At 36.2% G+C, this 18,757-nt stretch overlaps 1 protein-coding gene across 6 annotated transcripts in view; it reads right to left on the minus strand.

The window, feature by feature from the left end:
* NLGN1 (neuroligin 1) overlaps window positions 1–18,757 on the minus strand; it is a 674,669-nt gene that overhangs the window by 231,413 nt on the left and 424,499 nt on the right. The gene's annotated exons all lie outside the window — the stretch shown is intronic.

Here is an 18,757-nt window from a genome sequence, read left to right on the forward strand (position 1 = left end):
AAGGGAAAAGAACAACAGAGGGGAAATGTTTGGGTAAAGAGATACACTCAGTGGTAAAATCAGTTATGGGAAAGGAATGGAGCTCAAAAGGGATTGGGATATGACACCCCAGAAGAAGCCACTTTCACATCAGTTTTATTTTGAACTGAAAGCAGTTGAGTTCCTGAATTCACTTGTCTGCCTAAAAGCAGAGCTTCCAAAAGAATTCAATTGTCATAAATCCCTTGCCCTGAAGGAAGTCATAGAAATGGCAGGTGCTAAGGCCTCTCTGACCTCCTCTCTGTCCCCTGAAGCAGGACAGAAGACCCTCATGGGATGCCCCCTAGAGGTGCCCTCCCTAGACCCATAGGAAAGGAGAATGCTATTTCCAAAGTTGGAAGAAATCCAGAGGAATCCAAATGAACAAGCCCTGCTGTTTCAAACCCCAGTGAATTGCCCTTAGCTCCTACCTTCTGTCCTATCACGGCTTTCCATGACTTTCCACTCTTCATCAAATCTGGAATAAAAATGCTCAGGCTAATCATTTCTTCAGGTCTTAATTTCCTCATGAAGGCTCCTGTGTCATGTAAAACTTACATTAAATAAATTTGTATGCTTTTCTCCTGCTAATCTGTCTTTGTTGGTTTAATTTGCAGACCCAGCCTGGGACTGTAAGAGGAAAATGTATTCCTCCCTACCTGTGCTTCATCTCCTTTTGGAGTATGTACTTTCAATCCTTTCCTGTCTTTGAATCTGCTGCACAATATAAAAACACAGACCACACCCTTAAATTTGGAGTTTAGCGCCAATTAAAGGATACAAAATTACTTTTGAATTCCAAATATTCATGTAAGGATACGTATGCTAATTTGCTGGTATTGTTTTCTAATTGCATTTTCCCATCCCTCCAAATATTCATAAGCATAATGAGGTCTTTAAACTGAAAGTTTTTCTCCTCTGCTAAAGAGCATAACCCAAACTGCTACACTAAAATATATTCAGTCATTCGACAACAAGCCAAGCTTTCAAATTAGCATGTGCATTAGTGAATGACTCAGATGTAATATAAAATTAATCCTTTACAAATTTATACAGGCTTCCTCAAACTGTTACTTTAATAGATTTCCTTATGCAAGCACATTTAATTACATCTTTTAGGAAGAGTAGTCCATCAAGACCTAGACATCAATGTTTAAAGAATTAGGTAAAATTGCATTTCTAATGAGAAAAAAATTAAAAAGTAAAAAATAAAACAATACTAAAATTATTTACATAATTTCCAATCTTTAAAAAGAGCTGGTACAAATTCCCATCAATCACTTGGAGTCATTTTTGGCAGGAAAAAAAATTTGTCCTTCCAAGGCAATGCAGTTTTTGCTCAAACCTCGAGTTAAATTTTTTCTCTTTGACAAAAAAAAAAAAAAATCACATCATATTCATTTTACTTCCTCAAGCATTTATTACAGAGAGAATCAATTAACAGTAAAGTTAATTACAAACTATAAAATCGCTAATTGAGACAAATTACACATGATGGCTTTGCAATTTGGGTAAATGACAGGTTCAGATGGATGTGTGACCTACAAACTTATGTTATCCAAGATATTTGTCTTTTTAACAAAAATTTCAAAAAGACACGTGCATTAAAATACCAGAAGAACAGAAGCTACCATAACCCAATACATTACAGCACAAAATTCAGTAACAGGAAGTCTCCAACCTAGAAGCTTTATTACTTCAAGTTTTAGGAGCAAGCCATTGAACATTGTTTAACTCATCATATACAATCTAGTGACACAGACCCTGAGGGCTGAGTTATAGTGAGAATCAAGGTTTATTGTTCGAATGGTTTCTATCATGCTTGCTATTTACCAGTTATTATTATGGTAGCAGTCAATCATTTGCTCTAGTGTGTAACTAGAGTTTATGTAAACAGTTTAAGCCAAATACTGAAAGAAAATAAAGCTCTTTGGAGTTTTTTTCTCTTTTTTAAAATAATTTTTAAAAATTTATTTGAGAGAGAGAGTGCACACGGTGAGGGGAGGGGCAGAGGGAGAGAGAGACAAGCAGACCTCCACTGAGTGGGAAGCCCAACCTGGGACTGGATCCCAGGACCCTGAGATCATGACCTGAGCGAAATCAAGAGTGGGACCCTCAACTGACTGAGCCACCCAGGTACCCCTGGAGGTTTTTTCTTTGTGAAAACTAACTTTTCCAATTCTCTCGTATGAAGTGATAAAACCTAAATGAGTAAGAAGAAAAACAACAATGACTGATAATTCAACGATCCAGGGATACTCAACGTGAAGAGACTGGTGCCTTTCTGTCTACCTCTCTAGTTATATTTGGATATTTGGAAGGGCTTACTTGCAAAAGAATAGCATCATACTGTACATATAATTTTGTAAACTACTTGTATGACATATAGATGTATTGGTAACACATTTCCTTATTTAAATTCAATAATATTATTTTTTACTACTGCTTGTATATACGATGTTATTGAATATATGATTTAATTAATACTCCCTTTTTATGACATTTGGAAGTTTCCTATTTTGATACTATTAACAGCATGATGTCCATCATACTTTTAGCTAATATTTGCTTATATTTAGGGCTATTTTTCAGTTTTTTTTTCTTACATTCCAAAATAAATTCATATGCATTTTTATTGGTTTGGTCCTATCTTTAAAAAATATGGTATTAAAGTTAATACACACACATACACACACACAGTGCACATTGTATGGGATCTAAACTATACTCAGGAGTATTTGGCTACTATAATTAAAGGTAATACTCAATTCTGTACTTCCTAGTCTGAAAATGAGGTTGCAGAGGAAAAGAAAAAGTGGGGGTGGGGGGAACCAATCAACATCCCTTGACTATTTCATAGACTTAAATGGAGAACCCTGTGTATGTCCTCTAAAGGCAATTTTATTTTTGTTTTAAGAATGTTTCTAGATGAAACTATGGACTCTCACTGCTTGAGACATCATGTAGAACCTTCTAAATAAGTCCATTCTAAAATGACTACAAACTGTACCAATTTCTATGATTCTGCTAAAGAGACAACTCATATGAATGGTTCTCAACGAACTAAAATACTTCGACAGTCTGTCAAAGAAATGATTTGTTATACACATTCCAGAGATTAAATATAGATATCTGCATCATGAACCTGATTTTGAATAAAATGTCCATGGAACAACCATTGTCTCCATTGTCTTCTGTTAAAGTCCTAGACAACAGCTTTTCAAAAAATAAAATAAACAGCTCTAGACCCAACATTAGCTGAAAAAAGGGTGGAAAAACAAGGTAAATAATGTATTAACACTCAGCTCATGATCTATTCATCTATCAACTAAATTCATCCTTCAAATAAGGAATACCTACAGTTTTCAAGGCCCCTAACGATAGAGTAGCAGATGATGTGGGTCAGGACATGCTACTCCCAAATCTGGCAATTTGGCACACTGAATATTTTAAGCCAGAGGAATTCGAGAAATGGCATGTACAGAAGGGATTTTCTGATTTTTCCTTGAAATGGATCATAAAACTCTCATGTGAAAAGTGCCTTCCCTATACCCAAAGAAAAGGAGCATCCTTATCTCCAAGACATGAAGAGGAATCTGAACAAACAGGCCTTGCTCTTTTCTCCAGTTTACTACACTTGTTTTCATCTCATATTTTCTATGACTCTCCATTCTTCATCAAAATGATCATAAAAACACTCAGGTCAACAACTTTTTGGATCTTCATTTCCTTAAGAAAGTTCCCATGTCATGTAAAACTTACATTAAATAAACATGTATTTTTTTTCTTGTTTGTCTTTCTTTTGTTACAGGGTTCTGTGCCAGGAACTTAGAAGGGTGGAGGAAAATGGTATTTTTCCTCCCCCGTACAGCCTTGTAAGTGTTAGTTACTTGTTGATTAGATTTTGTTTCATACATAGGTCTTCTTCCTCTAATGTTAGCATTCTGTTGTTAAGAGCTGCATCTTCTCTTCCCCAGGTCCCATCAAGCCTTTTCCCAGTCCCTCATACTAAAATAAGTCATTCAATAATATCGTCCTAGCTCCACCTCCTTTATCCTTCCCTTCTCTGCTCCTTTCCCAACCCAGCTCAATGCCCCTGGCAAAATAAGACTCTAAGTGGTATTATTCCCCCGTGGCCTGGGAATTTCTACTGTTCTTTGTGAGGAAGTCATCTTGGCAGCTATGTGGCTTCAGGTACGTCCTCCTCTCTTGCTGAGCCCTAAAGTGGGGGATAGTCTTTATAGCTTTCAACGCCCAAACCAGCAACTCAATTATTAGTATCCACAGAGAATGCTGCCATTTTACCTGGCATCTCCTCTGTCTGCTGATGCCCAGTAATGAGGGTGCTGGTGTCTACGCCAGCATAACCAGCTCTGGTCACAGTTGCCAGCCCAGTGCTGGTGTCTTGTACACTCAATGTCCCATGGTCATTTTAATGAGACAGCTCTTTCTGAGACTTACTCTTTCATTACAGTGCTATGGTGAATAAGCCATGACTCCAGAGGGAACTGGTTATAACAGTCTGAGTTGCACTTGGACTTGTACCCTTGGACTCTGTCCCATATACACCTAAACTCTTTTACTGTAGGATAAGTTATAACCCAGAAGTTTCTCTGACTCTCGCTCTCAAGGTCCTCTGACAAACCTACATTTCTAAGTTTCCAACTATGTCTCAAACTTAAGATAAACAAACACAATTTAGGTTCAAATTGGAGCATCTGCTACTTATACAGTTGTTGGTCATTATTCAGAACTCTTGGGGACATATTACTGCAGCCCAGTACTGCACTCTGATTCCTGGGAGGTCAGGGATGCTGCAACTTTATATAGTATTCTGTCTCATGGTCACATCTGCTATTCCTTCAAGGCTGCTTTAGCCTTTCAGACATTATTCTCTCCTGTTTTCCAATATCTTGCCAGCCCTTTGATGATCATTCTCAGTCATCCTTTCTTCTTCCTCTTCCAAAATTCTCTGTTCTCTTTTATTTTCTTTATTCTCACTGGCATGTGCTTTCTTAGTGGTTTGTGGACAAGTGTCACTTATGTGCTACATATACACTAAAAACACTAGATAAAGACTCAAAGAACCTAAGTTCTAGTTTTTTTTCATCTGTTACCTGGTGTAATGACCTTGGATAAGCTACATAACCTCTCCTGTCTTCTGTTTTCTCACTTGTACAATGTGAGATGTTGGATAGACAAAAACTAGGTCCCTTTAAAATCTATAGTTATATCGAGTTTATGATTAAATATTCAAATATTTTTATGTATAGCATATAATTTGATAATAATTCTGTAAGAATATAATGTGCTATTTCTAAACTGATGGCCATAAAATTAAAATAATGGCTTAACATATTTTCATCTTAAGAACTATAGGAATAAAGAGCAAACATGTAGTTTATAACAATAAAACTGCCATTTTGAGACACAGAATAAATAAGACCATGCTTTTGTCCCTGTGAGAAGTACTCAAATATGTGAGCTGGTGGAAATTTTCTTCAGCTACCCAGTTTGTTCATCAGCCCTGTCCCAATTTACCATTTGCACTTTCACCACTGCTCTGATAGACTTGGAAATGAACTCCCTTCTACTACCCTTCCCTCAAGAATACTGATCACCATTCACTAAGCTTCTTCTCAGGGTTAGGTACTGCACCAAGTGCTTCACATGGTATCTCACTTGATTGCCGTAAAAAGCTTAAGAGGTAGGTTAATACCTTCATTTTACAGATGAGCAAACAGAGGGTCTTGCTCTGGGGCATAACAATTGTGAACTAGGATTCAAAATCCTACCTTGTTTGTCTGGCTCCAAAAGCTCTATTGTTTATGACATTAAGAGATTAAGGAGAGGGATAAAGCATGGTCCCTCTCCTCTGGAACCTAACAATTTATTGAGCAAAAGTAAAGAGTGAAATGCAATCCTATGGGGAGACAGTAATAAATATTTAATAAAAGTATGCACCAAGTGTATCAGATAAGGGTAGGTGATTATTTCTTCTTAAAATGTTAACATTTAAATAAGGCCTTGAACAGTAAGTAAAATGTTGACAGATGGTGAAAAGGGAGAAATGATACAGATGGGTTCCAGGACAAGCAACTGCCAGATGTAACTTAAACTTAAGCAAAACCTGGGAAAATCTGAAAAGGTAGGTTGGGATGATATAGTAAAAAGTTTAGTATGTTAATAAGTTTGGTGTTTATTATGTAGGACAAAAATAATAAATCATATGTTTACACATTTACATAGTACAATGTGGTTTACTTATTCTTTTTTTAAAAAATATTTATTTTAGAGAGAGAGAGAGTGCAAGGGAATGTGAGTAGGGGGAGGTGCAGAGGGATGAGGGAGAGGGAGAGGGAGAAGGAGGAAGCAGACTCGCTGCTCAGTGCAGAGCCTGACAGGGCTGGATCTCACGACCCTGAGATCATGACCTGAGCTGAAATAAAGAGTTTGACATTTAACCGACTGAGCCACCAATAGGTGCCCCTATTTTACCTATTCTAAGATATTTCAAAGCCATTTTTATTTATTTGTTTCATTTCCCATGGGGTTTGGGTTGCTTTCAATTTTGTGAAGCACTGTTAACTATCTTGTTAACTTTTTAATACTTTTAAGATCTTTGATAATGTTTCACTTCACTTAAAACATGCAGCATATCAACCGTATCTTTAGAAAACAATAAACACTAGTTTAAGATGAGAATAGAAAAACGGATGATTTCTCTGGCTTAAAGAATGCATTTGAGGCATCACACGTTCTTGAATTCTGTCTTTTAGTGTGGAATTTTAAGTTCTATTCAATTACCAATAATATTAAACAATTGCTAGATGACCTTATAGCTAATTAGAAGTTCACATCATTGTACTGAATTTAATATTCCGAAAGATAAACTCACTCACTAATATAATTGCTACTGGGTTACTAAAATACTATTATCTTAGCATTTTTAAAAATGATTTTGGCCAATTCTGAGCATATTGGTATTAAATTCAACTGTGTTGTTATTTTGAGGGAAAAGAGTATCTGTAAATCATACAGCATTAGAAACTTTCAAATTCTTCATAATAAAATACTAACAGTGCAAGGACTGCTGGAAATAGTTTATTCAAGAACACTTAAAATCCCAAGTGCCTGTTATCATCCCCCCCAAATACCCTTAACCAAGAATTGGACTCATTCAATATGCACTGCTTTGTGGAAAATCTGGAGGAGTTATTTGAAAGACTTCACCTGTCATGTGCATCACAATTTAAAGTTATTCTCATTTCTGAATTTAGTATCCTCTCACATTTTTGCAAAAAGCTGCTCTTTATATTTGAAGATGACAATTTTGATGCATTTGTTGCCCATGTATAAGTATCAATGCACCACCTGCTTTCACTTCTCACTATCTAATTCACTTTTACTGATCTTATCTAAACTTTGTGCTCTATTTGGTAACTTACCATTGAAGATTGAGCTATCCCAAAATATGCCACTTTGGCCTATGGATTATTTTGAACTGAAAGCAATTGAGAAAAAGTAGATACAAAAAAAAAAAAGTAGTTTTCTCCCTCCTCCCTTTGCCTAAAAGTGGGATATACATTTACACCTAAAAGCAGATGTCTTTCCTCCCCTTTCTACCAAAAAGGACAAAAATTAGTCCCCAGAGGAAACCTTAGACCCTATCAGTTTGGAGAAGGAACCAGAAGAATCTACATAACAAATTTTACTAATTAGTCTATATCTCTGCCCTTTGAAGCAGAAAACTGCTTTGTCCTGTCATTTCTCCACAGATTTACCTTTCTTAGTTGAAGATGCTGTATAAAGTGGGATTATAAGCCACCTAAAACAGTTACTCATTTTTCCCTGGGTATTTCCCATGTATTCATGTATACCTGTTAATCAACTTGTTTATTTTTCTCCTGTTATTCTGTCTTTTATTACCAGGTTTCAACTAAGAGCTCAGAAAAGTAATAGGAAATTGTTTCCTCCTCTACAACAGCATTCAAAAATCCTCAAAGGACTGAAGAAGAACTCTTGGTTGTTAATTGTTATACCCAAATCTAGCATCTCTACTACATCCCTTGAAAGTGGTACCTATAATTTCAACCTCATTATCAAAAAAAATTTATTGAACATTACAAAGATCTGTAAAAGGGAGTAGACCATTTGTTGCTCTTATCTTAGGGCTGAGCTACGACCAAATTTTGACCCCAGTTTCTTTGAAACTACGATGGTGAAGATAGAATCGCAAATCTTTAAGTAGTTGATTTCAAAGCTAAGGAGCTGAGGCAAGGACTGTGGGAAGAACTGGAGAACTCCTTCACTGGAGGAGAAATGGTAAAGAGGATGTGGGCTGGACAATAGACATCTGATAGTGTTTGTCAAGAATGAGTGATAGAGGATGCTTTGTTAAGTTCTGCTAATTGCTCTGACAGAAGCTGAGGATAAGGGCATGTGCCCTTTGAGTAGGAAAAGGTATTTCCTCTGAAACCCATGAGATTTCCCAGACATTCATACTGAAGAGAGAGAAAGAGAGAGAGAGAGAGAGAGAGAGAGAGAAAGAGATATTAAATCAAAGGGTTGAAAATAACAACTAGAGAAATGGGTCTCATCGAGAATGGAGTTGGGGTAAATTCTTTTTCTGTCTATGGGGCAATAGGGTGATGCGGGCTTGGTATTCCCTGGGGCTGGGGTATAGATAAGGGAGGGAAGCGGTGAGGGGCACCTTGAGTATACAGGGCTGTGCCAAGCACAAGTTCAGCAGCATAAGCTAACTGTCATAGTGACCTGAGGAGGGAGAGAGAGAGGGAGAGAACTTGAGCAAGTTCTCTGAGTTTATACGAGATGGCTCCTTGGGGGCTTGTAGCAGCACTGGATGATACTTTGAAGAGAAGTTTTTGTCTGACATCTATCAAAATTTGCCATTTAAAAGAAATGCCATCTCATTTTATAGTCATAGTCTGGAAAGGTCTGGAAATCATTAGAACCTACTCTATACCATAAAATTGCAGTTTTTCTTATATGACAAAATATAAATTCCAGGGGAGAAGAGATCTTTTTAGGTTTTGTTTGCTGAAGTAATTTGTGTTTAGACCAGTGTCTAGAACAATATAAGCTTCAATGAATATTGTTGAATATATGTTATTATATTTCACCCTTACAATAACTCTGAAAAGAGGTAGTAGAATTCCAATTTTACTGATGAGGAGATAAGACCTGGAGAAGTTAAGAGAACTGCCAGGGCCCTATGGTTTCAGAGAGAGAGAGAGAGAAGCAGAGTCTAGACTTGAACCTGGGTCTCTTCATTGCACACAGCTACAGCCATTTCATTTCAGCATACTTATGGATCCAAGAAACATAAACTAAAACTTTGACAATAAATAGAAGCTTTAAACTGCAAAACTAGTTTGCATTTTGTGTTTATAGCTACTGTTCTGAATTGAAACTTTGAATACAGACAGATTTTTTTTTCCTCTTGGGGTACCAAGGAAATTAAAATAAATGGGCCACATTCACTAATGTGAAATTGAAACCATTTTCCCTCTAGTCAGTTAAAAAATGAGAAGGCACATTATACAATACAGCACAATAGGTTGGTCAAAGGAGGGGAAAAGCCAACAAACACTAAAGCCAATTTATTACTCCAATAAATGTCAAGGCAGTAATTGTGTGGGATGTGGATTAATACTGAAAAGAATGAATTTGTGTCATTCTTGAAATATAAATATGAATGCTTTTACCACAGAGTTAATAAAAGTATGTTGTCTGCAGTGACTGGTAATTGATGTGAAACAGTTACCTTTACTTTATCCTGTAAATGGCAGAAACAAAGCTTCCACTGAGGGGGCTATTCACACGTAAATTGTGTTTAATGGTTTCCTGTTAATGTGTTCTATTTTTATAATGAAAGTCTAGCCAAATTATAGGAGATGCTCTTAACTCCTTTATTGCTATCAAATTGAGCAGTAATTGAATCAGGCAAGAAATCCCTTTTTGACCTTGAAGGCTGAGATTCAGATTTTACCTACTTGTCCCATCATCAAATTTTAGAGAGACATGGTATTAATTTTTCTAGCCTTTTATATTTTTTTTACAGTAACCTAATGGCACTAGATAAAATGCTTCTGAATGGAAAATGCAATGAATCATCAACAAACTCATCTATTTGCGTACAGAAGCAAGAAATTTTGAGGATGCCCAACTTTTAATTTACAAATTCAAGTTTTTCATTTAACATTTTACCTGCTATAAAAGGTTTAACTAATAAGCAGTTCAAATGTTATGCAAAATCTGATAGAAAGATTGTGACTACATGTGGGAAGAAACGTGGTGTATGGGACAGATAATACTATGTGTAGATCCCTTAACAGAATTATTCCTAAGGCATTTAAATAATATTTAATTCAATTGAAGACTTTCATGCCTTTGTATTATGTTGAAATTTTAAAAAATCAAATAATATTTTGAAAAACAATGTCAGTATGTCGGGTTGAACATGTTGAAAGGACCTTCCCTTTGTATAGCTTCAGTGATTTTCAGGAGAACATGATTTACATACAATTGGCAAATTACAAGCTACATTAGACAGATCTATCTTCATTTTGAAAAAGCAAATAGCTAATTGCATTCATGCTCATTTGAACTTCAAAGACTGAATTGGCCTTAAGCATCACAGAATTTGTTCTCAAGGTATTATATTTTGATTACAAAAATTTTTTTGAAGTCCTGTTTTTTTAGCCATCTTTAAAGTTCCCATTCCATATTTCCTATAATACCCATACAAAAGTTGATTTAGTGGGGATGTAGTTCTTCCACAGAAGTGTTCAAATTCCTCTAAGGTCCCTTGTGATCCCAACTTCCTCTAACCCACCAGGTATCCTCATGTAGCATCACCCAGATCTGTGCCCTGTCCTGTCCACATGGTCACATCTTACTTGAGTCACAAATGCCCTCTGCCTGTGGAACTCCTACTCATCTTCTATGCTCAGCTGAGCCACGGCCTTATTGATGAAGAACTCCTATGCCTCCCTTCTGTTGCCTGTTAGAATTAATCACTCCTACCTTCCTCTATTCTTTTATGGAACTCAGTTTACAAATACTACTTTTATTTAACCTAGATATTTAGAAATTCCTGATTCCACTCATTACCAACTAGATAATAAGATTCCTAAAAAAGTAAACTATGTACACTTAGTGGTTAAGAGTTTGGGCTCAGAAGTCAGAGACCATGATTCATGCTCCAATTCCACCAATTTCTGACTGAGCAAATACAGCAAAGTTATGTAACCTATAACCTCTCTAAGCTTTTTTCTTTTCTACTATGAAATTATAGCATGTATCTCTCAGGTTTTGTAAAAATGTAAAGAAATCATTCATCTTGTAATGCACATATCATGGTGACTGGCACATAATACTCAGTAGCTGTTAGATATTTTAAAGATTTTATTTATCTATTTTAGAGAAAGAGAGAGTGAGAGAGCAAGAGAGGGCAGAGGGAGAGAGAGAGAGTCCCAGGCATATTCCACACAGAGCGCAGAGCCTGACATGGGGCTCAATCCAACTCTGAGATCATGACCTGACCTGAAACCAGGACTCTGAAGCATAACCAACTGAGCCACGCAGGTGGCCTCTGTTAGATATTTTAATTAATAATTATTTAGTATCTTTCATAGTCAAACACAGTAATGCAGGGCAAATGCTCAATACTCCTGGATGAATAACTGAATAAATTAATAAAATTAAGTCAATAAAAAAGAAGAAAAGGCTTTAATTTAAAAAGGGGTTTTCAACTCTTCCTAAGAAACACTGTCTGTACATCTAAAACTGTGAAAGTATCCTAAGTTTTGTGAAAAAAATTTGTTTCCTCATTGGGTAGGTGATTATATGCAGAAGGTATATCCCTGCTCCCCTTGCCTTACGTCAATCTGTGTTTCTCCCTAACTCTACAAAGCACCATCTGTGCTTTAGAGTGAAGATCAGTATTTTGTACACATTTGGAACATGCTCTTCTCCCCTAATGATGGGCATGCCTGTATAAACAAACCTGAGTGCCTGCCTGAAGAGCCAAGAGTGAATCACTTTTGCTGTGGGGTTAGGAAAAGAGCATAGATGAGGAGCAAACAGAAGAAAACACAGGGAGGAAAACGTTGGGGTAGGAAGCAATGGGAATCTAGGATTTTTCTCTACTTCTTTTGATTTTCACATTTTTAAAAAGATTTTATTTATTTATATGAGAGAGAGAGAGCCAGCATGAGTAGGAGGAATAGGGGAGGGGGGATGGGGAGTTAGGGGCAGAGGGACAGGGAGAAGCAGACTTCCTGCTGAGCAGAGTGCCTGCTGCAGAGCTCGATCCCAGGACCCTGAGATCATGACCTGAGCAGAAGGCAGACACTTAACTGACTAAGCCACCCACACACCCCTTCACATTTTTAAAAGTAAGCTCTATACCCAATGTGGGGCTTGAACTCATGACACCCCAAGATCAAGAATTGCATGTTCTACTGACTGAGCCAGCCAGGCACCCCTCACATATTTTTTTTCAAAATTAAGTATTTTATAGCCCTATTAATAAAGGGCTTCTCTACAGGGGATATAATATTGGTGACATCAGGTTTGGCCATGTGACATGCTCTGGCCAATGAGATAGGAGCAATAGGGACATATGTCACATCCAAGCAAAAGCTTTAGAATGTATTGTGAGGTCCTTTGATGATCTTTTCCCTCAACTTGACATTTGTCTGGCAAAAATGGAAAGGGTACTGGAACAGAGACCCAGTGAAACTATAACCTTTAATGTTGCAAGAATGGAGATTTTGGAGGGTTATTACCACACCATAACCCAGCAAAAGCTGGCTGATATAGAACTCTTCTGGGATTCAGTCTTAGGGCAATTAAAGTCTCCTGCAAAACCCCTCAGCAGCTTCCTCTGCACTTGTAACACACACACACACACACACACACACACACACACCTCAAGATTAGCCAAGACTGGTCAAGGTACTAACTATACTTTCTATTCACTCTGAAGAACTCAGTAGTTAACAACTGCTACATGCCTACCCAGCATCATTTTGCTTGCACATGTTCATATGTTCACAAATACATGTGTATGTGTGTGTACACATTGATTTTTACACACACACACAAACACACACACATTACTAACTGCATCTCCAGATATGTATTTTGAGAAGACCTGACTCCTACTTTCTAGGGCTTACAGTATTGATGGGATTTCACATATGAGACCCTGGGAACATGAACAAGTAGTTATTTCATTACATTGAGCACTGCTTTGTCCATAGAGTTGGTATTCTAAGCATAGAGGTGATACATACACATACATCTTGCTAGATGTGGTTTTTGTTAACAGGGAGATTGCTTCCTAGCTGGGGATATAAATATGCACATGATCAGCTATAACCTATCCCAAGATATAAGGTAATATGTGCCATAAAGGAGGGTGAAACAAAGTGCTATGGGAAGTCACACTCATGACAGATTTGGGAAATGTTCCACAATGAAGTGGTTTTTGAAATTGTTAATTGATGGGAAGAGAGTCTTAGCAATTTGAGAGTCAGTAAATGGTATGATTAAAATCACAGAATGGGAAATAATAACTAGTTTTGGTTAAAGCAGGGGACTGTGAGGGACATAAGAGATGTGTATTAGTTTGCTAGTGCTGCCATAACAAATATCACAGATTGAGTGATTTAAACATTTTCTCACAGTTCTGGGGTCTAGAAGTCCAAGCAGAAGGTATCAACAGGTTTGGTTTCTTCTAAAGCCTCTCTCCTGGGCTTGCCCATAGCCACCTTCTCACTATGTTTTCATATGATCCTCCTTCTGTGCAAATGCATCCATGGTGTCTCTTTGAGTGCCCTTTTCTTATAAGGTCACCAGTTCTATCAGAATAGGGCCCTATCCTAATGACCTCATCTTAATTTAATGACCTCTTTGAAAGACATATCTCCAAATACACTCATATTCTCAGATACTAGGAGTGAGGGCTTCAACATATGAATTTTGGGGGGAATATAATTCAGTCCATAATAAGGTGAATAGACCAAATACAGTAGAGGCTTGCTGGCAACTGGAAAGAACTAAAAATTTGTGATCAAGAGAAGGACACACAATTAGAACACATGATTTAGGCAGATATGTCTGTGTGTGAGGTCTGTAGGACCAGGAGAAATTGGACAGATGTTTTCAAATATAGGCAGCCAATGACCTGATTAAAGATAATCAGAGTGGAGGGAAGGGCATACATATGGGAAGAAATGTGATACAGAACAAATAATGAAAACAAAACTATAACTGGTTTTATTTTTGCGACCAAATGTCTATATACCAATGGCCACAAAAAGGTAAGAATCTTGAAGAGAATAAAAATATGTCTTGAAAATAGAAATACAGTCTAGGGAAGTAGAAAAAGATCCTGGAGCAAGCTATGAAGTTAGAGGAGGGAGCTTTTACAGTGTCAGTGGGGTCTTTAAAACTGTGTATGGGACAAACAAGAGCAAGTTCTGAGAAAGTTCATTAGATTTGGTAAGTGGGGAAATACTGATAATCTTACCGGTCTAGAAGAGAGCTGGGGTGGATTATGGAGGAGATGAAGGAGGAGGCTGGCAAGGAAGGTTGATTGAACAGCACAGGGGAGTATGAAAACAAGACCTTACATATAGTAGAAAATATAATAAAGTTAATTTTGTTAACCTAATTTTTACAACACCTTATAAGGTAAAAACTATTATAATCTTCCATATACAGATACAGAAAATATGACATCTAGATAAAATACTATATTCAATGTTACATAGCTAGTAAATCAAAGAGCTGTATCTGACCTCAGGCATCTAATTCCATGATACACGTATTTCACTGTTGTTTCATTTCTCTATATAAATTTGGTGGTAAACAATTCATTTCGGGTGGCAGTTCAAGCATGAGCAATTTCATATGGACAAGACTGAGCAAGGCATGTGTTCGTGTGTGAAGAGCTGGGAGTTGTGTATACTGAGATCAGCACAAATGCAGTACTCATAAGAAGATAAAACAGGAGCAAGTTGAAGGAATAGGTAAACTTTATGTATTTGGACTTTGTGATATGAGTCATTTCCTAAATGAAAGAATCATATATATTAAACTTCATTGGTACATTCATTCAACAAATATTTATTGAATATCTACTACATTCTAGGTACTTAATGCTAGAATCTAAAGAAATGATGGGGAAAAGAAATACAGAACTGATCCCAGAACTTATGGATTTTCCAGCTAGAAACACTTTCAGGGGCCATCAGCAATTTGATAAAGAATGGAGTTAGCTTATTTGATATCAGAGGTCATAGATTATAATAAAACTACCTTCATCGTTAATGGGACATACAATTCAAGGAAAGTTGTTACACCTCTGATATCCCAGTTTGTTCATCAATGAAATAGAGATCAAATTATAACAGACTTTTATATCTTTGAATAAAAGGTACATTGGAGAGGTGAAGCAGTATTAATAAATGAAGATAGCATATAATACTGTTTAATAATAAGAAATCTTCATTTTATTTTCATTAGGGAAATATTAATTATTGGATCTGACCCAGGCAGGCTTGTTATTTTAAATACATTCAACAATCTTTAGAGGCTTTTATCATTTTCTCCGGAAGTAATAAAGCTATAATTTATAAAATCAGAAGTTAATTAAATAAAAAAATCTTACAGTAAAATGATGTTATGACTGAGATTTAACATGAACATAATTTAAGACATTGTTATGACTCCCACAGTAACCATACTTGCCCACATCTCACCCTCTCTCTATGTAGCCTTTTACTCTGTTTAAACAATAGATGCTAATACTCGGACTGACTTGTAGTCTGACCAAATATATTAAAGTGTTTCTGCATTTTGAAATTTTGATGAGTACTATTCCATTTTAAAGGTATAGTAGAAATATTTTTTTCTCATTGCTTATAAATTAGCATCTTTGCATTCAGAAAGTAACAAACTTAATAGAAGAAGCCAGCAGAGATCACATAGAACTCTTCTTCCAAACTCATTTGATTTTAATATGGTTGCTATCACAGACCTGTACCTCTGAAACAAATAATACATTATATGTTAAAAAAAAAAAAAAGAAGAAGATAGTAGGAAGGGAAAAATGAAGGGGGGGAATTGGAGAGGGAGACGAACCATGAGAGAGACTATAGACTCTGAGAAACAAACTGAGGGTTCTAGAGGGGAGGAGTGTGGGGGGATGGGTTAGCCTGGTGATGGGTATTAAGGAGGGCACATATTGAATGGAGCACTGGGTGTTATACACAAACAATGAATCATGGAACACTACGTCAAAAGCTAATGATGTAATGTATGGTGACTAACATAATAAAATAAAATTAATTTTAAAAATATGGTTGCTATTATTAGTGAATCGGAGACCAAGGATATCTTGACTTTAGTAGAGCACTCCCTTACATTTGAACATTTTGGTCAGTTAATTAAATAAGGCAATAAAAAATGTATAAAATTTATAGACGACACCAAACATGGAAGGATAGCTGATATGAGAAGTAAAAGAATCAAGATTCAAATTTACCTTGACAAATACTAACAAGCTAACCCTACACCCAAACTACTGGTAATATAGTGGTTATCTTTTTAGAAAATCAACTGTAGAAGCCTAGCTTGGTAGAGAACTTTCTTAGCAAGAATTTATGGGAAAGTGTTCTGATAGTTTAGATTAACCATAGTTTTAAACAAATGGTACTAAACAATGTTAAAACAGACATAATAATAACAAAGCTAACAGGAATCTTTAGGCCACACAAATCAAACTATAGTTTCCAAACCATAGAAAGTGATCATTGCTTGTGGATCTGGTGCTTGATTCAATTCTGAGAAACATATTTTAAGTGACACTGATAATCAAAACCTCATTTCATAGACAGGAAGAAATTGCAGAATTGAATGTGAATAATTTTAGGTCATTTGTAAAATCCATTCCAGCATTAAAATACTATGATTCCATGCAAAGTATAAACTATTGCAGAGCTTCCTTATAGCAAACAAATCCCATTAAATGTGGTACATGTAATCATTGATTATATACAAGTATTTCTAAAATCTGAGTTTCAACAAAATTATTATCTTGATAAATTCCATTGTGAAACAATACTAGCTCTTATCATATTAACTCAGGGGAAGGCATCTAATCATTTAGGCTTTACATATAAGAAAGACAGATATGTTTTTTTTCTTCAAGAGTCTTATTTTCCATCCAGCTTCTTTTTAACAAACCCTATTTTTACACTGAAATATGCATAAAGAGATATGTTAGAGCTTAAAAATATTCTTTATGCGTTTTTTTTTTTCCCCTATGGAAGACACCTCTTTATTCTCAGCCCTCCATATCTGGATTTTTAAAAATTTTATTATGTTATGTAAATCACCATACATTACATCATTAGTTTTTGATGTAGTGTTCCATGATTCACTGTTTGCGTATAACACCCAGTTCTCCATTTTTGTAAGAAAAAGTATCTATTAGATAAAATAGTCTTTTAAAATTGTTTCAGGCTAAGCTGGAATTGGAATATAAAATAAAAGGTTTTCAAAAATCATTTTGTTTTAATATACATCTACTCCATAATTCAAAGCAGTGTTTCTCAAATTTTAATGTGCATCCAATACACTGCAGATCTGGGTTGAAATTGCAAATTATGCATTTCTAGCAAGTACCCAGGTGATATTGATGCTGCTGGTCCACAGACCACTCATTGACTCGCAAGGATTTAAAGAACTGTGCTTTTCTAATATTATCAATTATTCTGAAATAATTCCTGCTAAACATATCATGTAAAATTAAAGAAGTTATTTTCAAAAAAGAAAAAGAACATTTGCAATTTTCTGTTCCTTGAAAGTCCTTAGCCCTTCTGATGCTATTCTTCTAAATAATGTTACTATTTTTCCTTTGAAACATTAAGACCTTCTTCCCACCTCCTCTACTTCAAAGATGAGGCCCTTCCTCTGAGCAAGGGCTCACCAATCTCTCACTCAGAGATTGCCATTCCAGCCTCACTCCTCTTCAATTTCCTGCTACTTCCTTTGGTTTCATGCTATACTCTTCTTCATAGGCCTTTAAGGTTTTTACGGACTGAAAATTTGTGTCCTTCCCAAATCCGTATGTTGAAATCTTACCCCAAATGTGATGGTTATTAGGAAGAGGGATCTTTGGGAGGTGACAAGGGGGTACTTTCATGAGTGGAATTAGTTAATTCCCCTCCAAGAGTTTCAAGAGGGCTTGCTTCTTCTGCTCTGCCCTTCATTATACAAGTTTGCAACTGGAAGAGGGACTTCACCTTGCTGGCACCCTGATGGTGGACTTCCAGCCTCCAAAAAAATACATTTCTGTTATTTGTATACCACCTCATTTATGGTATTTTGTTATAGCAGCCTGAGCTGACTAAGACAGAAGTCTTCTATGTACTTCTCTAATTTCCTTTTACTGAAGTATTGACATTTTGTGTTTAAATGAATTACTCAAAAATCTTTATCCCAACCCAGCTTAAAATCCTGACCTATAAAATAAAACCACAAAATAACTTATTGCTATGAATAGTCATGCTTCTGACCCAAACAGAGCCATGAATGAGAAAAGTTGGGGCAGCACCATGTCATATACCTCCACTGTTCCTCTAAACTTCTTTCCAGTAGGTGGTGTAGAATGACTCACCAGGCAGAAAATTTAATGTGA

The sequence above is a fragment of the Neomonachus schauinslandi genome, chromosome 1, assembly GCF_002201575.2.
Source record: "Neomonachus schauinslandi chromosome 1, ASM220157v2, whole genome shotgun sequence".
In the NCBI taxonomy this organism is placed as follows: Eukaryota; Metazoa; Chordata; class Mammalia; order Carnivora; family Phocidae; genus Neomonachus; species Neomonachus schauinslandi.